The sequence below is a fragment of the Trichoplusia ni genome, chromosome 12, assembly GCF_003590095.1.
Source record: "Trichoplusia ni isolate ovarian cell line Hi5 chromosome 12, tn1, whole genome shotgun sequence".
Taxonomy (NCBI): domain Eukaryota; kingdom Metazoa; phylum Arthropoda; class Insecta; order Lepidoptera; family Noctuidae; genus Trichoplusia; species Trichoplusia ni.
The window spans coordinates 694,256-721,826 of record NC_039489.1 but is presented as its reverse complement, the minus strand read 5'-3'; the positions used below and the strand labels follow the sequence as shown (position 1 = coordinate 721,826).

At 34.8% G+C, this 27,571-nt stretch overlaps 1 protein-coding gene across 1 annotated transcript in view; it reads right to left on the bottom strand.

The window, feature by feature from the left end:
- The window catches only part of LOC113499262 (atrial natriuretic peptide receptor 1-like), a 248,038-nt gene that overhangs the window by 196,423 nt on the left and 24,044 nt on the right, over positions 1-27,571 (bottom strand). The window lies entirely within an intron of this gene.

The window sequence follows — 27,571 nt, the reverse complement described above, 5'->3', positions numbered from 1 at the left end:
AACCAGATATTTTGGATATTTTACTATAGCGGCAACAGAAATGTATCATTTGTGAACATTTCAACTGCTTATTTATCAAGGTTCATCAGATACAGCCTAGTAACGGACAGTCACAGTAATAGGGTTCCGTTTATACCTTTTTGGGTATGGAAACCTGTTTCTTAGCATTTTAGTTAGACTGGGTTTAAGTGGTAATACAATGTTTGCACATTCATGTTCTTTTCAAGTCGGTGTAGAACGTTAAGTTATCCCTCTAAGCTCGCTTAGTTTCTTTGCAAGTATTCTCTCTCTTACAAAGGTACACTTTGTTGCCGCAAACCTTTTTCTTTTAAAAACGTTTCTTTACATGAAAGGATAGGAAAAGAGTACGTCATAGTTTTCTTTGAAAAGAAAGCAAGAAATAAACCTTGGGCTAACTTAGAAGATTACTTAGTCTCAAAGCATAATGGGTGGTGCAACTAGCATTACAAATTTGTGCAAAACCGAACTACTGTATGTCATTCATCTTATACATATATAAAAATAGCTGTTGCCCGCGACTTCGTCCCCGTGGGTAGGAGATATAAGTTATGATTTATACCTGCCCTGTTTTTTTCACATTTTCCATTATTGTATCTTCGCTCCTATTAGTCGCAGCGTGATGGTTTATAGCCTAAGCCTTCTTCGATAAATGCTCTATTCAACACAATTTTTTTTTTTCAAAAATTTCGACCAGTTGTTCCTGAGATTAGCGCGTTCAAACAAACAAACAAACTCTTCTTTATATAGATTGAATGTATATAAGATAGTGTACGTAATTCAACTCCTACGTAACAGCTTGACCGTTTCTCATGAAATTTTGTGCGCCTATTGGTTAGGTCTGAGAATCGTTTTCAAGTCTATCTAAATTAGAAATTACGTTTCTGTTACATTTTCATTCCACAATCACCTGCTGAATCAATGATATTTCCACACAATTGTTACAAACCGAATGAAGGCGAATAAGTTCAGCAACTTCCAGTTGACAAATACTGCAGAAATTACTGTCTGTGTAGTTATCCGGTTAGCACGGTTACGTTTAGAATTCTTAAATCTCTTGAAGTAAAACTATACACTACTTATCAAGTACTTTTTAAAGTCGATGGCTTCTGCTTTTTTTTTAATTATGAACTTGTTTTCATGCGCAAAACTCGACAAACTTCAAAATACTCTATAGCACTCAAACGGAATGCCATTGCATTTGACATTCATCTACGCTATATTTATCACTTGGCTCAGTTAAATGTAACAAACGTGGACTTTATTTAGGAACGCAAGCTGGTTTGTAAACATTTTGTCGTTACAAAGTAGTACGGTTGCGGTTGATTTGAAGAGCGAAGCTGGAAATTTATATTAAAACCTATGCGTGGTTAGAAGATATAAGTTATGATTTATACCTGCCCTGTTTTTTCCACATTCTCCACTGTATCTTCGCTCCTATTAGTCGCAGCGTGATGGTATATAGCCTATTTTTTTTTTCAATTTGTAACAGTAGTTCCTGAGATTAGCACGTTCAAACAAACAAACTCTTCAGCTTTATATATAGAGTATAGATTGATCATAAGGCTACCTTACTACGGGTTCGCGTAGTTGATTGGGTCTAGAGTGCTAATCAAATACAAGCTACAATTTTTTTACATGGAAAATCAACTCTGCTACTTATTGACGTTCACACGATATTCAACCTTAAGGGGACCGCAGCTGCTCGGGAGAATCAGATACAACCATACCAAAATCCACGAATACTGGTCCAAGCGATTCAGCGTTAAGAAACAAAAAACATACACGCTCAAAACCGTTCAGTTTTATAATATTACTAGCTGTTGCCCGCGACTTCGTCCCCGTGGGTAGAATTTATAAGTTATGATTTAGGTATACCTGCCCGGTTTTTTCACACTTTCCATTATATCTTAGCTCCTATTAGTCGCAGCGTGATGGTTTATAGCCTAAAGCCTTCCTCGATGAATGGTCTATTCAACACAAAAAGAATTTTTCAATTTGAACTAGTAGTTCCTGAGATTAGCGCGTTCAAACAAACAAACAAACTCTTCAGCTTTATATATTAGTATAGATATAGAGTATAGATAACGATTGGTGTGAATGCAATAATACATATAATAATTCTGAAAAGTTGAAATTATGAAATGATATTATTGCTGAAAATGTTTGAGGTAGGCAAAAATATTTTAATTTAACCATCGTTTTCAGTTTAAAATTACATTCCTTTGTTGGATTAAACATAGCTCACATACATTAATTTTCATGTAATGTTTCTGCGTGGTCTAGCTTTCACATATTAAGTGTAGTATCACTTGTAGTTAATAAAGTAGTGAGTGTTTAATTATTATCATTTTTGGGGTTACGTACCCTAAATAGTAAAAGTGGAACCCTAAAAATACAAAGCGATCTTTCCGTCTTCAATCCGTCCGTCCATCACCAGACTTCATCTCATGAAGCGTGATAGTTAGACTGTTTATTTTTTTTATAGATGGTGTATTTCTGTTGCTACTATAACAAAAAAATAAATAAATAATAGACTTAAAAATCGAAAAACCCACGTTTTAAAATTTTATCAAACTCGGTCCAACCGTTTTAATAGTTGTAAATTGCAATGTCATCGGCTTAGAAGCTACGCTGAAAATTTCAGCCTGCTAGGTTATCGGGAAGTGCTTCAAATTGAGTAAAATCCAAAAATGCAACAGCAAAACAGCAAACAGCAACAACAGCAAAAATCCAACCGGAACGACAAATATTCAAGAAAAAGTGAGTGTATAAAAACGTGTAAAAATAAATATCGAAGTTAAGCAACGTCAAGCAAGTTCAGAAATTTGATGATAGTTTACTTTGAAGAATGAAAAAATTAAATATATTCGTTAACTAAAATGAGAGATTTTCAATATCCTCAAGAAGGGTCCCCATAACAGTTCCCCCTTTTATTTTAAACTTCTTTAATCGATTCTGACATCAAATGCTTCTCCATTGTCGACGCTGAGTTTCAGAACTACTTCAGCTGTACAAACATCGGAACATAACGAAAGACAATCACTGTTTACAAAATATTTCCTCATGACGTGTTCGTCCATCAACGCAAAGTAATATGTCGGCTTGTATTCAATAATTGGGCTATTTAAAGATCACTGAATTCAAGGGCAATAATCGCTTTTATGTTTAATATTTATAGAAAATGTTTAGAAATACGTAAATTACTCAGAGCGTTACTCATTTTTGTTTACGTAAGTCTCTGGAATCGTATCACGTTTCATTTATTTTCTACGAGCGCTAACAGAAAGAAATTATTTAATTGTATTTTGAATTGAAAAGCCTAACTCTCACAATTGTCCAAAGAGAAATGTTGTTTCCATATATTTGAGGTGTATCAGCAGACTTCTTAAGGGCCTACTGCAATGCGTTATTTTGCTTGGGGAAGCGTGACAGTGCAATATACCAAGAACGCATTTGTCTTTTAAAACCGTAGTAGGTAATATATTATTAGGTTCAGTTATTTTTTATTGATTCCGTTTTCGACTCGGTACTGAATATATAGAACTAACATCGATTGGCGATCAGTATTATCACCATGATTGTCTATCGAGTTTAGTTTAAGGTGGTGCTACTGCACAAATTACCGCTAGTATCCTGTTCAAAATTACCAAGTCTATGGATTCGGTCAGGAGTCTGAACATCAAAAATTCTCCTTACCGAGAACACAATATAGACGCACGTTCTCATCCTTGATTTTGTGAATAACAATTTCTCGCGTAGTCGAAGCAGTTTTGATGTCGTATGAATATCTTACTTAACTTCCATTCTATAAAATAACGCCTTTTGCACAGAATATTTAGCTTCATTGAATTGAACCTCGTGGTTGGATTCCTTGTTACCTCAATGTTAGCCTACCCATACATTATTGCTTGGTTAAAGGCTGAAAATTCCTCGTCAATCCTTGCAAGCAAGCTTTTGAACTATTCGTTTCAAGTTAGTATGTACTAGATATTTCATAACTTTAAATAAATCCAGTGATAACGTAATCTGGAGCTGTTTACTGAGTTCTGACATTCCATATTTTCATATGAAATTGCTGCAAATATGCTAAAATTCCTGGATATGATACATTCCTGATGTTAGCTCGGAAATAAAATAGACCTTTGCAACGGTTTACTCACGCGTATTTATCGGGAGAGCCCGACCAGTTTCACACACAACCGGAGTCCTTAATCATGAGCTGATGCGGCGTCGTACTGAACATTTTCCAACAGCGAATTTTCAATTTACTTTTAAGCAAAGTTGGGCACCAACATATTAGGTATTGGATGTTAAATTGAATGCAAAATTGAAACTACTAAATTTGTAATTTAAAACAAAGTTTTAGCATCGTAGCGTGGAACGGTAAAATAAGGTATAAAACTGCATATATTACGGTGCGCTCAGCGTATTGGCAACGGATAGCCGAGTGGTTGAGGTCACCACACCAAACCCACTGTGCGCGACGTGTCGCGGGTTCGATCCCCTCGTAGGACAAGTATTTGTGTGATCCATTAATTCTTGTCCTGAGTCTGGGTGTCTTTGTGCATGTGACTTGAATGTTTTTGAAACCTCCCGCGACACAAGGATTAAATACATTTACGTTTTAAAAAAAACGGGACCCAGGACTACTAAATGTAACATAATTGTAGAAGAACAATGGTATTAAGTCCAAACTGTGAGCTCAGTTCTCTTTCTTGTCGTTTTTCTGGCGAAAATCTTGGACTTTTAGACATAAGCCTCTTTCATGCTTTCACAACAGCTGGCTTTGAGCCACTTGCATACAGCTTAATGCGAACCAAGTCGTCGCGTCACTGAATAGAAGGCCGTTACATAATTCGTTTTCTGGTCCGCGGTCACTATTCTATGTGTATCTACTTGATATGAGGGTTTTTATTTGCATTTATATACCCTGAATTCAAACATTATTTTCTATATAAATACAATAGCGTGGTTTGAAATCACATGCAACATTGACGCTTTGGAAAAATGAAAAATGAAATGGTTGATATACAATCTGGCGTCGATTTAAACAAAAAACTTACAAGACGTAGTTTAATAATATAGCCAAAGACCATTTTCAGGTGTACAGGGTTTTCTCTCTATTTTTTATCGAAACTTAGCAAGTACGCGTTACAAAAGCCCAATAATTAAATTTCGTTTGTGACCACGTATTTAAAATAATCTTAATTTATTTCTCTTATCTTAAGCTAACTAATTTAGATCTAGAACGCAATTTTTATCTAGAGCCCACTTTATAATAACCTACACCAAATTAAAAGAGCCCTTAAAGGCTTAGACGAATTCATATAAATCGTTAAATAGGTAATTGTAACAGTAATACATGAGAATGATAATTTTATCTTCAAATTAATTTGGAATTAGGTTCCCGAAACTTCGTTACCCAAATTCCCGGTAGGTATCAGGGAAAATGTGGAAAAAAAGCGTCAGAATTCTATTTAATTTTCCCTTTATTACATATTTGATCACCCCCATTGTTTGCGCCGGAAAATTATTCAAATTTCGTCAGTTTCCGATAAAAAAGTTTTTTCTTTTATCATCGGAGTGCTATTTTCCCAATTTGGGTTCACCTGTATTCAATTTATTTTTAGCTGTCGCTTACAATTCTGTTTTTGGTCATCATTTTCATTAGGGGATTATTTACATAAATGTCGATGTTGAAAAAAAACACGAATGTTTTGAAACGAAAATGAATGTAGAATTTCACAATACAACTACCAAATAAATAGGGGGTCTAAGTAAAGTGACATCGCGTTACCAGGTACTAGACAGCACTGTTTCGAGAAAGCACGTGGCTTTGGCTTTTAGATCAAAACATTTGAGCGAGTATTTAGAGAAAGCTTTAGCGTTAGAGTTCAAAGTAATGTATCTAAGTATAAGTATACAGGCAGGAGAAAAATGTAATGACTCCTATTATTCTTTTCGTATCGTCTTTAAGAAAATTGGCTTGTAACTTGGTTAAATACATTTTTATGGATATCAGAGACTATGCTGGTTCCCTCAAGATGTTTCCATTTATCGCTTTTAGCTAGAAATAAAACCGTTGCTTAACCTCGATCTTTATTATTATTTTTTCTGACACTAACAACAGAATATGGTATACATACATACAATACTTCATTCAAACTTACTACCTATCACGGTGTAAACATACAACCTGGTGATGGAAGATCGGACACGTAGCAGAAACTCAGTAATAGGGTTCCGTTTCTCCCCTTTGGGTACGAAAGCCTAAAAAGCAACAAAACCTGCATGGCTCTGCTCTCAGCTTGCAACGAACGTAGCCCGGTCCCGAAGTGTTCAATTCAACTCAATTGGCTCGTATTGTGTTCCTAAATATTATTCCACGACCAAGCATGTACCTGCCTTGCTACGGCATGCATTTAGCAGGGTGGGCGGAAAATAATTTCGTGATATCGTTGCACCGCGTCAAAAGAAATAATAATTGTGTTTTGGATACTTTAGAAGAATATTTTTTTAGCCTTACAAATCATAGAGTGAGATATATAAATTTTTGGCAAATTTCGTTTACATCTAACATAACAATGTTTATCTCTAATATCTATGATCGAAATTTTAATCAAAGCGGGTTTATAAAAAAATCGCGGTCGTTGATATATTGACAAAGCATTTTCAATTAATAGCAAGCGTTGACAGTCTTTATGATTTAATACGATACGAAACTCCAAAAATCGTCAAGTATCAGCGACTAACGTTCCCTCTGGAACAATTATCCTTAAAGACAATTATTATATTTCTTGGTCGAACCAATTACATACATTTCCTTCGTTCTTCTTTCCGAGAACTCTTCGTTTATTTAATTTTTATTCTATGTAATTTAATATTAATGATTTCTGAATTAAATGGCTTGGAAGAAGTCAGTGATCTCGAAACTACTATCTCGTTATTGCGTTATTTACAGGAAACCGACGAAAGATGGATAAAATATCAGTGCTATGATTCCTTACTAATTGTATACTAGCCGTGCCTGTTACTTTGTTTACTTTAGTGATTACAGGCTGTTACCCGCGGCTCCGCCCGATCAAATCGAAAATGATCTCTGAATATTCAATCGGGATACAATCCTATGTGTCAATCCTGGTTGCAAACTATCGGTGTACCAAGTTTCGTCCAAATCCATTCAGTGCTTTTGCATTCATATATCCGAGCTCGTGGCTAAGCTATAACCGCATAAGTGATTCGATCACAGGTTAAGCTATGCTTGACGCGGTTGGTCCCTAGATGGGTGACCATCGTTGTCATAACGAGTTCCTCCGTGTTTCGGAAGGCACGTTAAATTGTGGGTCCCGGCTGTTATTCCTACATCTTCGACAGACGTTACAGGTAGTCAGAAGCTTGAAAAAGTCTGACAGCCAGTCTAACCAAGGGGTATCGTGATGCCCAGGTAACTGGGTTAAGGAGGTCAGATAGGCAGTTGCTCCTTGTAAAACACTGGTTCTTAGCTGAAACCGGTTGGACTGGTAGCCGAACCCAACAGTTAGGAAAAGGTTAGGAAAATGAAAATGAATGAATATCCATACATACAAAGTTTCGCGATTACAATGTTATTAGGATTATGATTACTAGCACTTGTGATTGATGTGTAATGGTGATGACACATTCAATCATTTGTTTGTAACAGAACAAAGAGCTGCTTGCTGAAACATTGTCTTGAACGTTTGCACAAGCGTAGACGACGCGCTGTGAAATGCGCATCTTTCAATATTGCAACCAATACAAGGAAACATGCAAATGCTTAAACAACACTTGGATTGCCCAACTAGTTTTCAAACCAACTGGAGTCCTTAATCATGAGCTGACGTTGCTACGGGGTCGCGAATTATTATCTAATGGCTACTCCTTTGGAACAAAAGGGAATGCCAGACTTTTTACTGAAGAAAGCACGGCCATGTTCCTTCCTTAACCTGCAATCGATCGACTTAGCCACGAGCACCTCCAAACTTTGTTTCAATACAGTACAAAACAATATACATACATCATATTAGTCGAGAGTTAAAAATAAGATAAAAACTACGTCTACGCATGAGCCATCGAATCAAGATTGACAGACAACAGGTCAACAGAACACTATCTTTCCACAATCAGACTTGCGCAATGAGATTGAAGCTAAAGGAAATATGTGGACTGTTGTTATCGAAGTGTCACGGTATAGCAACTGACTGATAGCACATTATTATTGTACCGCTTATCGGTAAATCAAAGACAAAAATAAAACCATTATCGCGGTTTTCTCTGACTTATCGATATAGATAAATGTGTTCGGCTTGTCCTATGTACAGTAAATACTCTTTCGTTTATTATTTCGTTTTGAACAGTTTGTGTTTTTATGTCGTGGAGGTTTTTTGAATGTTTGAGGGTGTAGATTTGGTACCCAGGCAAGGATCATACCGTAAAGGAAAACATCGTGAGAAAATTTTGATTTTAAATATAGAAATCTGTAATCACCAACTCACAGTGAGCTATCAATCAATGCTAAACTAGTCTGTAGTAAGGCAATCATCCAATACCGTCTACGCTTTTTACAATTGTTCAAATTAACTGACTTTTCTTAAAACAGTCTTTATAATTACTCATGTTTTCTATTCATTTATCCAAAAAGACATTTTTTCCAAAGAAAACAAGTGTAAAACAGTTTAGTCTTTTAAAGATATATCGATAAAAATAATTACAAATATTTTATGTTACGCGTATTGTTAATAGTTTTACATAGTCAGTTCATTTTTCATTTCTTATTTTCAGTCGCTTAACTGCTGCCATTTTGAATATCGTATATATTAATATAAAAACATTCACATTTTAAAAATAACACAAATACAGCTGAAAATTGTGTTAACGTCAACCCAAATCAGCAGAGATCAACCCAATGATTACGTTTCAATTACTCCCAAAGCTTCCATATTAATTAGGCAAACATGCAGATATTAAACACACTCGTATTTAACGCCATATTAAATCGTGTGCATTGCACGTACGAAATAACAATGACGATATATAAAATTAATTCATGCTTAATGACCCGTGTCTATGTCATTGGGTGGATATTTTTTGGCCTATGATTTTTCTTAAATAACGTGACATTCAATTGATTTTTCGAAAAACGGTTCAGTAGGTATTGAACCCCGTGAACCGTCACAAACACACAAACTTTAACACTGTTTAATGTTAATAATGCGTACGGCAACGTCGGGCCATTTTAGCATATTTCTATAAATAAAATTCTGTACGTGTGTATGTCACTGCAGTCCTCCTAAACGGCTGGACAGATTTGAAAGACTTTTCTCGTAACGTTTTTGAATTTTGACGGTTGAGAATTACGGCAAAACGAAGTTTTACCAATTCAGATGAGATAATGATACATTATACTTATAATTACAATGCATATATATATTTTCTAAATATATATTTCGATTCAAACGTATATCAGTTTATCAAACATCAAAACCAGTTCAGCAATCCAGGAATTCCTAATTTAATGCCTCTACTGGCTTTCCAGCTGACAGTTTGACATCCTTTCGAGAGCAGCTAGGGGTTTCAATTTTTACGCAGTCAATCAAACTTCAATCAGATGTTATGTTCAGATAAAGCAACGCATTATGCACAATTTTCATTTGACATATAAAGCCGCTTTTCAATTAAGGTTTTTGGCAAATGTTATGTTTTTGTAATATAGTTCTTTTTTTCATAGGCATAGTTTTCATTTTAATTTGCATTGTAGCTATCGACAGAGTATACGACTATTATGTTTTGGTATAGATTAACAGATTACTCAACTCCTATGATTATAACTATTAAGATATTTTTACTGGTTTTACATCTGAGTCATTTGTACATGTACTAAGTAATGTGAACTATGTTTTTAATAAATTTATTTTATTTTATTTTACAATAAAATCTAATTCAACTGTCACATGTCCAAAAAAAATTGGATATTTATTTTAACTTTCATCTCGTAAGCAATAAAATGAATATGACATAGTGGGCTGAACTGTGGTGTGACGTCACGAACTAATATTTTTTACTAACAAGTGACGTTATAAGCCTTCATTTCCATACATTTCATTTATTGTTGTGAGATTTAAAGCATTTTTGTTTTCTAAGGGTTCCCTAACAGTTTTTTTATTGACTTCCGAAAACCCAAAAATACCTTAATATTTTCGAGTTCTCAAAAATGGAAACTTAACTGGACAAAGGACGTATACGTCCTTTTTTGCCAGATCCAAATGGCTGAATAAGTTTTGATATACGAGAATTATACATTTTAGCGGAGTCGCCGTTGGATTTTGGTTCATTCAATAATTAACATTAGCGAAATCAATCAGCATTAAAAACGGGCTCAAGACTCAAAAACTGAGGTATGCAACACTTAAAGATGCCATACAATTATCCACCGAAAGCTAAGCAAGACCCTGAAATATGCAATGACTGAAATGTATGTGCATTTTTATGGGGTCTCCTTAATGTGGTCAAGGCCTTCACAGCTCCATATTCATGATGTTTCAGCGACAGAACCTCGTCTATGAATAAAGTAAAGCCTTAGAATTGTCAGGCCTTACGGTAATTACATTTGTGGTAAGTATGTTGACGTAGGTTGTACAACGACTCTCAAGATATATTTGTTATGTAGCCCAGTGGGCAGTGTCTCACTGCTGGACAAAGGCCGAATGCTTTCGTGATATTTTTTAATATTTACATACAATGTTTACAATTCATATGAGTTTAAAGAGTTTAAATACGAAACTACTAAGTCGAACTTGATGAAATTTTATGAGGACAAACGACAGCTATTTGACGTTAAAAAAAATCATCGAATTCCGTTCGTCCAGTTCGAATTTCTGGACTTAAAATTTCTGATTAATAGTGATGCGACTCATAATTGTCACTGCCATACATGAGTGATTCAATCAGTGTTAATGATAGAAGATGTTGCTAGTCGAAGAAAGTCTTTTGAAATAATGCGATTTAGTAGTTTGTTATTTCGAAATAGCAATTCAACTACTTCATTTTCAAATCGGTTTTACAAAGTAAAATCAATTTCGTTATTTTGAAATGAATGGAAAAAAAAGGAAATGAAAATATAATCCAGCCACCGGCAAAGCAGAACTTGTTTACAACCGGTCAAGTTCGTTCGCAACACGGACGGTTCTGTACAAATAAGATATAGTAAAATAAATTTTCAATTAAAAATGGTCACCCATCTTTATGACCTGAAAGCTGCTTAATCTCGACGTTTAGTAAATATTGTTGAAGTATCTGTTTTTTTGTAAAATACAAATACATCGTCTGTGAAAATTTCAACAGCCTAGTTACCACGGTACATGAGATACAGCCTGGTGGCAGAGACAGACAGAGTTGGCTTAGTACCCGGGCTTTTAAGGTTTTCGTGCGGGACCCTAAAAAAAATATGACTTATTTTTCTAGATTCTAATTTTAGCGTAATAGTTCAGCTCAAGCTACAGTTGGAAGGAGAAACGCAAAATCAATTTATATAAATTAATTTTCTCAAGAAGTTTTCAGCTGAAATAATGTAAAACGTGCAATGTGACCAGGGAGTTGAGTTTAAGTTATAAAATGTAATGAAAACACCTGTTGGTATTGTATATACTTAAGCATTTCACATCAAAGCTTCCCAATTGCATTCATATGCACGGCAATGGAACTCTATTTTGAAAGATGAATCGTCCATACTAACATTTTGAGTGAGTACGCTTTGCTCCTGTTTTAATTTCAGACGAGTGAATCTATTTCGGTTGTACAAGATTAGCTGACACTATAGAATAATAATAAGCTATTTTTCTTCGTGAGTCAAACCGCAGGGCTCCGCTAGTGAACAATCGATACAAATGCCTTAGGTTACAAAATAATCAACGGCTTTTCAATATTTAACACAAAATACGCAAAAATCTTAATATTTTAAAGATGTAGGTAATTTAGATTGATATATTATAAAGATGTAGATAATTGCATATGAAAAACTAAGGAATTCAAATTTTCATTATTTCATGAATTATAACATGAAGTCGTTGAGCAAGAACTGACATAAATCAAAATACCTAAATTCGGATTGCAAAATAAAAGAAAAAAATACTAAAAGCGAGTATGGTACGGTTTTCAAACAACAGCAAAAAGCCTTTTAAAATAATGTTTTTTACGCGAGATGCTGAAAGTAAAGAAAAAAACAAAAATGGATTACTCAATACAAAAAAGTATAGAGGCTCAAATAAAATTGTACTCCTGTGTTTTTATATTTTCCAGACAAATTTAGGTAAAAGATGATGCTTTTTCAGTATAAATAATGTTAATCATTTTTGACTTTCCAATCTCCGCTGAAAATACTAAGCTATTCCCATGATACTGTAGAAGAAAATATGAAAAACGAAAACGTTTTACGTTGTCATGTTTATATTATCCAATCGTCGAATACAAAACAATATAGTATAAAACGTTCGGGACATGGGGCTCAGGAGCACGAGTTCTCTATAAAGAACTCACAAAGCGTTTGGTCGACTCTACCCGTGATCAGAAAACTGGTCTGTATATGCAACGTGGCAATACAGACACCCTTCTGGGTACGTTTGCCGATTTTGGCAAAGATGAAGATGTCTTTTATGGTGCTTTATAAATTATGTTCATTCGCCATCATCACCACCATAATTGACCACGACTAGACATAGGCCTCCCCCATTGCACGCGATCGAGATCCTAATCGGCTGCGCAGATATTATGTACCTACGATATTGTGTATTTTGTATATTATAAAGTTTAATATCATTTAAAAATGTAAATTTTAAAAACACAATACAATTATACGTATCCCACACAACTAAGACAGCGTCGAAACACAACAGAATTGTTGTTTCAAAAATAACATTCACTAAACGTCTATAGTTATAGCTCTTTTAATATATTGCCGACTAAAACCGTTGTATAAACACAATATGTTGTTGGCATAGTTTATTTATATGCGAGCCGACAAGCGATGATTAAAGGAATCAATCTTCAGGGTATTTATTTTACGTGTTTTGCAGTTTTCCGGACCTCTCCCCGCCTACAGCTGGTATCCAAGGTCTTATTAAATGTTGAACGTGATTACTGAGGAAAAGTTGATTGATCGTGTGTTTTGTTTAGTCTTTTAAGCGACTTTGGAGCAAGAAAAAATGTTTTTCTTTAGTTTTAATTAGTTTGCCTATCATATTACAGCCACTGAATTAATTGGTGCTAGTGTCGTTTTTCTCGGGTAACTCGATTCTGCTTATGTCACGCGCAGGGTTTCCAGGTCTGTATGAAGGATTGCACAAATTGCCATACACCGACACAAACGTACGTAGCGTAGCACGGCGATTCAAATTTAGTCAGTAAGAGTCTGATACTGCCCGATTCCTCCCCCGAGGAATCGGGCATCCTCATAGACACCCACTCCGGGTGTCCATGAGGATTCTCCACCTTAACAAAAAAAAGGGTTACCTGGTCGCCATACCTTATACCCAGATCAGCCAGTTTAGTCAGACATATGGGCTTAAAAGCCAGATATTAAAATGCATTTCGTGTTCAATATGGGGACGAAAAAATAGTTTGATAATCAAGCTTTCTCCTAAATAAAATCGATCTCTTTTCAAGCCGAATCGATTGGACTAACCTATTAATACCCACTCCTCACTGTTAAAATCAGTTATTACGAGTATAAGATTTCCAATATCACTTTAGTTATCTTCGTTCTTTTCAAATGTACAAGATAAAATGAAAAAACTTTCGACTGCAAACGAAGCTAAGAACTCTCTCGACTAAGTCTACAATATTCAATTTCAGTGCTTTATCATTTGAATCCGCATTCAAGTATATTTGCAGACATGCGGTTATTCTTACCCACTTTCACGCATACAACTTTAAATCGGCTCTACCAAAGTTCATGAAAAATTTTTAAGAAAACTTGCATATAATTCACTTTAATACGAAACAAATTCAACAGAATTCGTTCAATCGTTCGGGCGCTATAATGCCATAGACAGGCAGACACGTAAAAAATTTAAAACCCCTTTTTTGCGTCAGGGTTAAAAAAGGCTACGAAAACTATAGCCATTTAACAGTCCACTCCGCTTTACTCCGTGTTACGGAAAACGAACCCTAATTTTGATTAAAGTATTGGTATTTAAGTGGGCATCAATTCATAATTACATAAAGGAAAATATGCAATTTATGTCAAACTCAGGTTAGCATGCAATTTCCTTTGGGTCACTAGAAAAACTGTTATGGCTCTCGAGAATGCCGTAACCCTTACAACATATGGCATAGGATACGCACAAAAAAATGCCTTTCATAATATAAGTTAAGTACATTAGCAGTTATTATTCTTTGCTATTATTTTATATATCAAACATGTTAGAATATACGACCATAGTTTTAATACTTATTGAATGCTATCGACGAAAATGGGCATTACTCAATAAAATAAAAAAACTGTAAATTGCTAAAAATCAGTACATAAACGGTAAAAGTGGGCTATTGCCAAGTCTCCGTTGTCTTTCTGCCTGTCCGCTTGCCGTGATGACTCTACAGTTTAAATGTTCACTGATGATGACTGTATTTCTAGACCGCTATGCGAATAACAATACAAATCGGTTGTTGCGGTCATATACATCAGTGACCAATTCTTTTATTTACTTTTTTCTAATCATCACCCCTCACCTCATAATCATACGGTAACTTCAAAGTCACGAGCACGAGTCACACTTGACCGGTTTATCTAAACCAAATTCCACGTTTTCATAAATACCACAAAAGCACCAGGTTTGTTCTATATTTTTATTGGCCGTGACTAGATTCCTCGGTTTTGTCGATGTCAAAGGAATGAATAGCTTTGATACCTTTCAATCGTTCTCCCAGAGATAACCTGATCCTGTCTACACGTAAATTCGTATGCATGTCTGCTTGTAGTATTTAGAATATATAGAAGGACATTCATATTGGTAACTCCTCTTGACATAATAATATATAGTTTATAGATATATAGTTTGGCATAACTTTTAAAAGAAGATTTGTGTTGCCGCATGATAACGCTAACATTTGACATGTTTAATTACATTAGTTCATGAGATAATGCCAGGTGACAGGCAGACTAGGAATGGGAAAGTACCGAATTCTGTTTTGCGCTTCTCTTTAGAAATCCTAAAAAAAACTATCCTTTTCGTATCAAATTTGATTAAAATAGATATGTATGTCGTCACTCAGAACTTAAAGATTAAACAAAACCTAACTGTACCAGATTAAATTTAATTTTATCTAAACAACTGCCTTCAATAATTCTCAAAGATTTTCCAAGCATCTCATTATAAAATGCGTCAACAAAGATTTTAACCCCACATCCCTCGCTAAGTTTGTTATAAAAATAGCGGCCATTACTGAAGCGGTTCGGTGATACGTCAACATCAATTAGCCTCTTCAATATTGTGGATCACTTAACAAGAAATGTTGTCAGACCAAAAAATAATTTGCAAGGTTTCATGTAATTTATTTTAGTATTTTAATTTAGTATTTTTATATTAATTTATCACTTGTAAACTCCTTTTGAAAATGTAGTACAATGGTATGATACTGCTTATTTTATTAAAAAATCTCTTTTTTCTTTTCTGTAGTCTTAAACGGATATAGCGCGAGTCGGACTTGCGACATTCAGGATTCTACAGTAGTACAAATAAACTAAACAAAAATGTGGTGACAAGCAAAGTTCTGGCCGTTTCAACTGTTGCTTAGCCTAAATTCCTAATTCCACTTTGTTACTTTTTAGTCGCAACCAAAATATATAATCGGTAATCTGTACAAAATCTAACCCTGTATCAAAATTCATGTGACACAGCGTGGTGTCCGACGGACGGAAGCGGATCCTCAGTAATGGGAATACATTTTATCCTTCGGCATGGAACCCTGATTACATAAAAACATAGACATAAGTATACAAGTACTAAGAATTAATAATAAAAAGGTGAAGCAGAAACTATATCTAATTCCTCACGTTGCATTGTCACTTTTTGTTTAAAAGGTGTTTACAGCAGTAGCTATGATTAAAAATATTAATAACGTAAAAGGGTATTTACTTTATTGCTAAACACATTCTATCTCCTAGCATTTATACCTCTGTGAAAAAGCTAATTATTCCTGGCACTTACATATAATTTAACGGCACCATCAACGCTTGTAGAAATATCAAACTTTTCACCTAAAAATAATTGCAGAGAATTTCATTAAAATTACCCAAAATTACACCCTCATAAACATCCACGCAGGGGACATTGCAATGCCAAAACTGGCAACACCCTCTTGACCTTGATGACGGAGGTCAAAGGTCATGACGTCATCGCCTTTTGACGACCTAATTGCTTAACACACATTCATTACACACGACACAGCCTTTCATCATAATTCTTTTGATGTCCTCCAAAATTTTGTCAAAAAAGTTTTTGATTGCTCTTTTTTATTAATAGAAATGGAGCCTTTTTTGTGACTCAAGTTCATGACCTTAGTTGTAGAGCTGTAAAAGGGTATTTGAATAAAATAGCTGGGGATTTTTGGATTCTTGGGATTTTTCCATTGAACAATCTGTCTGACTTACTAATCAGACTTTTGATTAACGCCAATTCTTTGGCATGAAGGGAAATTTAAATATATTTTTAGTCATATTAATTAACTTGCAATATTCAAAGAGAGTTACTTGAATGCGCTCAAATAGGAGAAAACAAGAAAAAGCTATTGCTTAATGGACAAAAACTATCTAAAAATGAAGTCGCTTAAAAAAAGAATTAGCTGAACGTAGATTATGATGGAAACTTTTAACGTCCCATACAAAAAATAATTTGGGGACAATGGAACCGATTTTCATACAAACTTTTAATTAAAAACGTAAATCATTATTATTATCCCTCGACTGCGACATAAATATTGTGTAAACTGTTAAAATAGCAGAACTTTTGTATTTATTTTACAACTTTGGAATATCTATAAGAACTTTGAAATTAATTTTAGTCCTGGACCATTAAAAAAATCTCTACACAATTGTGTTTTATATAAGCCCTGTTGGGAATGCGTGATCACCAAATATATACGGCCAGACTACAGACCTCTCACTGCCGGGCGCAAGCTTCGGTGCTTATAGGGGAAGTTTCAGCATTGATCACCACTGTGGCTTTTAATACCGAGTCGTCATCCCTATTCAATAGCAGAAGCGGTGACCATTCCAAACATTGCTACGCAGTTAATAAACACATAATATTGCACAAGTATTAGCTCTCTGCACGTATTACATGCATGCGCAATAACTTGTGATACAAAGTAACATTGTAATTAGATCGCTGAACTAAAATGGTGTGGTGATATAACGCGAATAGGAATGTCGAAGTTTATGTTACACTGTTTGTAGGTAATAGGAAACGAATCAAGCACCGTTTCGCGTGTAGTTTTTTTGCACAACTAGTGAAAAATAAACGGGTCTGAGACAGACCTGAAGCGCGTTTTAATACCAGCCTATATACGTCCCATTGTTGGATACATGTCTCTTCCCATATAGGGAAGGTTTGATCATCACGCTGGCTGACTGCAGGTTTGCGATTTCAGATTCCAAAGAATGTTATTGCAGTTGTGTTAACGAGATGTTGTTTTATGTCATGTATGATCCTGTGCAATAATATTCCGTTTAGGGGTACTGGTAACCCGCTTGCAGTCTTTTATACTTTGTTAAAACCTTATCAGCCAGACTAGTAAGAGCTTAGCAGCATATAGCAGCATAGCTTTGCAAAAAGTAACGGTTGACTTAAAAACTGTTAACGTAGTACGTATTCAATTATAAAAATTGCACCCATATAAACCAACAGTTTCGTTTTTAGGGTTACATAGCCAGAGTGTAAAATGGTAAACAATAGGATCTAATGAGCTAGACTCCGCTCATTCGCCCTTCTGTCATTAGGCTGATCTCATGAAAAGTGACAAACAGTTAAATTTTTTACAGCTGATTATGATATGACACTTCTGTTACAGCTATAAAATAAATAAAACAAATGATCGCTGTTCAAATAGGAATACCGAATAGGTTTTTAATTAAAAGCAACAGTTTTAACTACTCCAATACACAAAATTGTACCGAAGAAAAATATGGACACATATTTATGTCCTCCTGAAATATCAACAGCTTTATTTGTTCAGAGAAATTGCATTTATTCATGAATGGGGCTTTTCGATAAACGATTTGTATGAAAGTATATGTATACATAATGTTCCATAAAAACCTTATGTCCATATATCGTATGGAAAAATAATTCGGGAAAAGGGTCAGGGCCGAATGTTTTGCGATTATTTTGACAAGATGGTGGGAAGATATAGTCTAACAAGATCTTATGGCATCTAGTGTGTTTTTAAGAAGTTATTTTTATGACCTCCGTGGTCGAGTGGCGTACGCACCGGTTTCAAGGTGTCGCTAGCTCTGAGGTCCCGGGTTCGATCCCCGGTCGGGTCAATGTAAAAATTCACATTTCTACATTGCCTCGGGTCTGGGTGTTTGTGGTACCTTCGTTGTATCTGAATTCCATAACACAAGTGCTTGAGCAACTTACTTTGGGTTCAGAACAATTGTATGTGATGTTGTCCGCATTTATTTATTTTATTTATTTAAAAATGAAAGGTTTTCGCTTGAGAGTACCGAAAATATGTCAATGCTTGCAATATATTCGTAATATTTCAAACGGGAAACCAAGGGCACTTTTATTCAGGTAAATTGTTAGCACTTTTTACGATTTATGTACGCTTTTAGTCCGAATATAAATTCAATCCGTGTTTCCATTTTCATTCAAAGATTTAAACTGGTTAAGAATTGTTATTGTGTATGATTTCATAAATTGGGTTTTGTAGAGTCAGCAAACATTAGAATAGTAGAGTATTAGAATTAGATCTCATTTCTTTTCTTTCAGATAACTTTATCTAAAGAAACCTAGTTCTTTTTACAGGCATAGGTCTAAAATGCAGAGGCTTTGTTGAGAACTTTAATCTAAAATGTGATCTACCAGGGATCATGCTCGGGCGAGTCAAGATCACATTTTTCGCTTTAAGGGAGAATAGACATAAATAAAATTTTGCTCAAATAACTGTATTAAAATATATAAGATGCTATGTGGCCCAGTTCCTACGGTGCATCATTTATTTATACAACACATAATATTTACTCAAATTGGATACATCCTCCGAAGGTTACACTCTTGTAATCTCCAAAATGTTCGTCAACTTTATCTGCTTACTGTACTATGCCCGTGTGCACTTCTATTACAGGATTTTAGTCTGTGATTCGTGCTCTTGCTTTCTCTCCGTTCGTGTAAACCCCTTGTTCCCTGGATCTATGATAATAAAGGTTTGATCGCATTCGCTGGTTGGTACTTATCGGGAGTGTTATCGATATGCAATTCCGGATTCGGTTTCGGATAAGGATGTATGGTGTGTTATGTATATTTACATATACTTAGTTAATACGATTTTAGAAAACGATACGCTATTTAATAAATAAGTTAAGTTAATGATTAAAATGTTTACCAAAAAAATGTGTGTTACATCTTCTGTCGATGCATATGTGTGATCCAATTACATTTGCACAATTAAATTGATCAGCCTTCCAAAAACCGGGAGACTGTTTTGTTATCAGAATATTATTTACAGGAAAGACGATGGAAGGGGATTTTAACATCAAAATTTCTGTTTCCAAATCTCCTTATCTTGAAGATAAAAAGTATTTTTATTTTTTAATGTAGAGCTCTAAGTGATTTTGTCCATCTGCGCTTAGTATAAGCTACGTGTATTAAAACGGGACTGTTGCCGTTATAGCGAGCGAGTGAGATGCAGTTATACGCACTGGTATGTGCTGTCTTGCTCACACATTGACAGAACCCGGAAGTTCTACTGCCTTAACTGCTGTTGTGAAATAGCACACTACGCGATGTAGAGCGATGTCTCTCTTACACACTTTGGGGTGAGATGGTAGACTTTCTGCATTAGAACTCATAATACAAAGAAAAAATTAAAGCGAAATTATGCAAATTACAATGAATTTGACGTTTTGCATTACAATAAACAATATTTGAGATGGAAATGTTATCCCCGTTTTTTTAAGTGTCTTCGTTGTCAATTTATATATTAAACTCATCGTGAGAAGATTTTTTATTTCATTTGACAATATTCTATTACAGTGCGAGTAACATAAGTGCAGTACATAAGTCAATTATGTATTTCTTTTTATTTTTTTGTTATGTAATTTTTGGGATGGCTTTTCGCGAAATTGGGGTGAACAGAAATGGTTGATATTGGTTCCTATAGCTGTATTCTTTTGTCTTTGTGAATTGGAGCATTATGAAGACGATAGACAAAGGCATTATTCAATAATTACCTTGTAATATGACGCTCGTGCGAATACAGTTGTTCGCTTGTTTTGTTACAAGTAAATATTCTTTCATTACCATTTGTCGAGGCACGATTTTTCTTTTGTTTTATTAATGCAGTCTCATAATGAAAGTGCTTTTAAACCAATCAAGTTAGGTCGCTAATTACGAGCTCACGATTAATCCAGTGAACAACTCATTAAGTCTTTGACTCCTATTAACAGATTTTGTTTATAGTCCTAGATTGAAGATTGGATAGCTCTTGTTACGTAATATTTACTGTTGTTAAGTGAAGCAAATTAGATTAATCATTGGATTGAAGACTACAACATGAACGAAAAAAAAAAGAATTCCATCAGTTTATTGAATTAAATTAAATTTATTTACATTTTTTTTTCGAGTAACACAGACACATTGTTTGTACAATCTATACTAATATATAAAGCTGAAGAGTTTGTTTGTTTGAACGCGCTAATCTCAGGAACTACTGGTCCAAATTGAAAAAATATTTTTGTGATGAATAGACCATTCATCGAGGAAGGCTTTAGGCTATAAACCATCACGCTGCGACTAATAGGAGCGAAGATGCAATGGAAAATGTCTAAAAAAACAGGGCAGGTATAAATAATTACTTATGTATATCTTCTACCCACGGGGACGAAGTCGCGGGCAACAGCTAGTGTGTTATAAAATGCTTTAATCTATTCGTATATCTGTAAATTTAAATGCGTTTTTGCCTAATTTGAATAAATAATTTATATAATTAAAGACTTTTGATTTTAATTATTTTTAAGATTTTTTTCTAAAATTCTTTTGTTTTATGATTGAAGAGAACAGTATGTAGCAATTTTTCGTAGGCCTATGGTAGCTAGCCTATTGAAATCCATCCTACCATAGCCTCAGCAAACATGCCGGACGCACTACAAAATTGAAACTACTCCTGTAGCTTCCTAAAAGCTGTTCCATTGGATATGGCCAGAATCGTAATCTTTTAGAGTACACTAACTATAGCCCGCGGGCCCGTCCGCTATAAATCGATATTGAGCGGACAGGAACATAATAATATTCCACAACTTTTTACACAACGCCATCTAGTCTCAAACTAAGCAGAGCTTGTATTATGAGTACTAGACAACTGATAAACATACTTATATATTTCTAAATACATACATAATATAGATAAATTACACCCAGACACAGAACAAATGATCGTGCTCATCACACAAACATTTGTCCTGGGTGGGAATCGAACCCACGACCTCCGGTATAGCAGTCAGGGTCACTAACCACTAGACCAACAGGCCCGTCCACATAAATTCATTATAAAAACTATCCTATAATACATGTTAATTCTGGTTATAAACTATCTGTGTACCTAATTTTGTCTAAATCAACATCATCAACACATCCACAACAAACATCCATACATCCATACATCCACGGATAGCAGAGTGCTTGAGGTCACCACGCCCAACCCACCTTATGCGTCGTGTCACGGGTTCGATCCCGCTTAGGACTTGTAGGTAGCTGTGTGTTCTTCGCGCGTGCGTGCTGCTTGTTCTGAGTCTGAGTGTCATTGTGCATGTGATTTATTTTTGTGAAACACCCCGCGACATAAGGGCTAAATTCCTTGCTACGGGAGACACTTTAAAAAAATACATCTATATATCCATATTTATAATATTAGTACGATAGTTTGCAACAGTCGGACAGAGATGCCAGAATAACATAAATAACTCGGTCACACCGACATAGATACTTGTAACTCTCTATTTGAAACTGCATCTGTATCCATAACTTTAATATGACTTTGCGACATGCTTTCCAAATAAACAACAAAGACACTTTAAGTTTAATTATTAAGTTAAAGACACTCTGTAACTTTGATGGAGTAGTTAATACTCTCGTTACTATACAGAACTTTCTAGTTGTAAATTACACTTTGTAAGAATGACCGTTTGCTATCTTGTAAATATATTATGCTTACACGTATAATATAGTGGACTTTTAAATACTGCAACGGTTTACTCACGCGTATTTATTGCCCGGTTTGTTTGGCTTCCGCGCGTCAGCTCATGGTTATGGACTCCGGTTGGGTCCGAAACTAGTCGGGCAAATCCGATCCTACCACCTAAGTTCACATTGTGGGATGCAATAAACGTATTGCGTATTGAGTATTAAACTGTTGCATCTTGAAATAATTATGAATAACTTTTTGATCATATCGAGGAATAGTCAGTCAGTTTAGTTTATTTTTTCATTTAAAATTAAACAAATGGCCCTCAGATATACAAGATAGAAATCATCTTGCAATGTTGAACTGCAGCCTACTTTTTGAAACACTTTATCATGCGTGAACATATTAAGTAGGCATTATATACGTGTACGTTTGAGTACGTGACTTCTATAAATGTAACCTATTCGCGACGGTCTATATGTATAAGTAAATTAAATAATGTAAATGGAAATATTAGCATACAATAAAAAACAATTCTGTTCTCGTAAATAAGTATCTGCATGTTTAATAATTATACATTATCTATATATATATATCTTTTTATCGGAAAATAACAATATTAAAAGAAGCAACGGTTTACTCACACGTATTATTCCGAGTTCTTAGTCATGAGCTGACGCGGTTGGGTCCGAAACTTGTCGAGTCTACGAGTCTAACTAATCCATCCAAGTACACCATTTCATAATAAACGAAAATCACAAAAATAAATATGACCTTTGACGTTTTATTATCTGCTTTAAATGAACATAATATTGAAACTGAAAACAAATATTTAACAAGGTAATGGATGTTTACTAAATTATACTCAAATAATCATGTACATTGTGTAAATAAAATTAATAATTAATTTGTTAAAATCATATTTATTAATACTGTCAGAAATAAAACTATCGAACGCGGTCAGATTTACAAGAAGTATTCACAAAGCGACTCCCGCACCAAGGAATTAAATCTTTGTATGGGGGTACGGGGGGTGTCACAAACATGCAAGTCATATAACACATACAAAACACCCAGATGTTGTACAAGCATTCGTGCGTCACACAAATGCTTGTCCTACGCTGGGCTAGACCTCAACACGTCAGACGCAGTCACCACTCGGAAACCCTAAAAAGGATTTGAAATTACCAAGTTGGTAGCCCTATTAACAAGGTATATTCGTACATGGAATTTCCAGTAAATCTCAACCTAACGATTTAAGTGCAATGCTGTTCGTGATATTGAATATTAAGGGGAACATATCAAGTTTTACACGTATTTTTTAATATTAAAGGATATCGTGTTTGTAGCTTTGAATTCAAGTGACGTGATTTTTTTGTTCAATGGTTTTTGTACTTTCTTCGTAATAAACGGACTTCAAAAAGGAAGGGGTTCTCAATTTGTCTGCATTTTTTTTCATGTTTGTACCTCAAACTTCGCGCTGGATGATGCGATTCCGTTGTTTTTTTATTTTTACTTAATGTAAAAAAACTGTAATTTGTTTCCTAAAACAATTTTTAAGCTTGGATCAGTACTTTTTTGTTTTAACAATTGCATGTTTTTGTTCTTAAATGAATATTGTAATTGTAAAACGTGTACGTTAAAGGAATCTTTCTAAAGTAATCCTAAATGGTAAGTTAGGAATATGGAATGAAGAATTCCTCCTCTTTTCCATAACAAAAATACAAAAGCAAGGATTAAACGTTTAGAATTCAAAGACTGGTATTACTATCGCCATAATATTAGGAAGACTGTGTTAGTATGACTTTATGTTTGTAAGAAGAATTGCACCGCATTGCCATTTTGCGTGAGAAGATTAGTCAATAAGAATCTGATACAATTCGCTTCTTCTCCCAAGGAAGTGGGTGTTTCACTTGGGTGATGAGGATTTCCTTTCGCCTTGCTAATAAAGACAACCTGCAATTTTGCTTGTATTGTACGCTGATGAATCGCACGAATGTATTGAACGGTCGAGTCAGACAGTCACTTGTCAAACAGGATTGCCATTCCCCTACATTTGAAGTTTTCTATTCGTGACTAAGCTAATACGAGGTAATAATATATTTTCGATGCTCCTTATGAATAGAAAACGTAATCGTAAAGTCCCCTTATCATCTATCTCGAATGAAAAGGAAAGTTTCCATCCTTTTGAATTGACAATGGTTTTGTAGATAAGAGTAATTTCAGTATTTCCTTCTTAGATATTCTATTTTATTTGTTTGTTTTCAGAATGGGCCTCTTGGGCTGGAAGACAATTTGCATTTCTACAAGCGCTAAAGCAAATGCGATAATGTACACGGTAAATTGTTCCGGCTGTTATTTATACGTCTAGACAGTCGTTAAAAGTTAGAAGCTATAAAGTCTGACGACCAGTCTTGCTAAGGAGTTTTGTTGTACAGGTAAGGGTTGTGGAGGTCAGATATTCAATCACTCCTTGTATAACACGGTAAACACGGGTACTTAGCTGCATCCTGTTAGAATGAAGAGAGAGAGAGAGACGGACAGACAACGAAGCCTAAGTAGCATCGTTCTGTTCTTTACCGTTCTGGTATAAACCCTAAAAACTAAGTAATAACTAAAATTAGGTTCTATTTTTATGGTTCTGTCAGATCAGTCTGTTTTAGAAAGACCTTTTTACAAAACCATTACCTATTTATAGAATTCAATTTCTAAAATGAGGTCCATTTACCAACACATTTTCCTACCCAAAAATAAGGAAACTTGAACAAAATCGAAGTCCGTAAAATAGTACAGAAAGGGGAACAAAGCAATTTGCAAAAAACTTCTTATTTTTATGCACGCACGTATGCCCTATGCCCTAAATATAGACAGAATAAAAACTAAGAACCTTGAACTGTCTATCATTAAAAATAAACGGAAGTTTACTGCCGCATGTTCTATTTTAGAGATAAACAAACCATTAACATGTCTATTTTGCCTTAACTCAGAGTTATGTTGTAATGGCGAGCGAGATATCTCATTGTTTAGAATTCACGACTTTTGAAGATCTTTCCTAGATAGAAAGGGTTCCGATGTTTTGTTTCCACTTTTATCTACATTGCCAATACATTTAAACACACAAGAACCAGTTTGTTTCATTAAAAAGAGCGTTACGAAGGAAACAATAAAAAGTTCTTAAAAAAAATGAGAAACCCAGAAGCCATTTCTGCGGGGTGAAAAACGCATGACTTCAACCCACGCTTAGGGCACAGTAGCATGGGGATGTTCCAGACTCAAGCCGTCCACAAACATCCCATACTAAAAAAAGAACCACTTCCTGGCTGTCTGGATGACAGGGTTGCTCTCCCTGCCTCCTAGAAGCCCTGGGCCTGTAGATTGGTTGGACTTGTAACGCTATGAAATCAATCCAATGTATTCAAATTCGACTCACACGTTTTCATAAAGTCACGCGCATTTGTTGAATAGAAATATCTTGCTTATACATTTTAAAGTTTTGTATTCTTTGATTTTGGTGCAATGTTATGTCATATTATAGTAATTTTGTTATCATCTTCATTTTAGTTTCACAATGTGTAATTAACCTTCATTCAACTAAACAAAAAATTCCCTTTACCAGTACAAAAAATTGGACTTCTTCAATTGTAAATCATTCATTTTATCACTGCTATTGAAAGATCATTGTAAAATTGTTACAAAACAAGCAAATAGTTTTATCCGTCCTCTCGTGTGCTATCAAACATGACTCTTAGATATCGCACAAGTGCAAGCATATGTAGACGACTCAAGTCACATCGGGCAAATTGCAATACGTTGCGGAGTTGTTCAGCTCAGTTTTCAAAACTGATTCATCATTGCCAGCAATGGATGTACCTCGTAAGACGTTTCTCGCACCGACTGATTCAGCTATAACATTTATATCTAATCGTTTTCAATACATTTCAATACGTATGTGCCTCCATTGTGACGTAGTTGTGCACGTGTTTGTATAGTATTATCTACTTTTGAAGTAGCAATAGTTCATGATTGAACGGCTAGTTATTTCCATTCATTTTAATTTTTGTTTCAGCCTAGCAAACTATGCTTGGTATTAAAGTTCAAAAATATTAGTATCAAAAAGTTTTAAATTCAAAGTCTTGGGAAAGTCGCGAATAGTACTGGTGAGCTCAATAGCAACAAACTTTGTTTTAGTTTTAAAATTTGTTTTCCTCAATTAGATCCTAGAATTCTCTATCATTGCCAACATTTGCCAAAATATCATTTGACTATAGGACGTTGACATGACAAAGTGACGCAACTTACCGAATAGGAATATAACGATTTCCTCTCCATTATAATTGTTTAAGATGTAAGGAAGTAATTATCCCGCTTTACAATATTATGAACGCAAAACATTGTATGCCCATGTCATGTTTGATTTTCTTTCACGCAAAAACCACTGAACGGATTTCGACAAAACCTAGTACTCAGATAGTTTATAACCAGGATTAACAGATAGGATAGATTTTATGTACCCGTGGCGGGCGGGCCCGCTGACAGCAGCTAGTATAAATGCGTTAGGTCCCGTTTCCCATCCGAATAAATATTTGCGTGAACTTCAGATGTTTGGACAGTTCGCGTTTGTGCATGCTGGATTATTACCCGGAATGCCTGTTCAACTGTATACTTTAGATGAACGTCTATGGAAAATACTTATTCATCCGCCCTTTTAATTTTAATATGCAAACTTAAAAATTCATTGTGTAGACTACTGACAAAAGTTCTTATTCGAATTGTGGTTTGTTGAAAATTAAGTAACAGCGGTCGGTTTTGGTCGGAATTTTGTGAAACCTCCATTTGATTCACTTGTAAGTAGAAAATTCCTCTCATACAGATGTTGTGATTTCACAATTATGGATACCATTATATCCATTATATATTTATCTTTGTTCTTTACAAGCTTTTCGTGTTTTAGTAAAATACTCTTTTTTTCAATCATTTTATTTATGCCTTTGCGTTACACAAAGGCCTCAGACGCTGTTTTATGTAATTATTTTTAAATAAGTTATTCTACTAATATTATAAACGCAAAAGTTTGTAAGTATATATGTTTTTTTCTCCTTTCACGAAAAAACTACTGAACAGAGACGAAGCTTGGTAC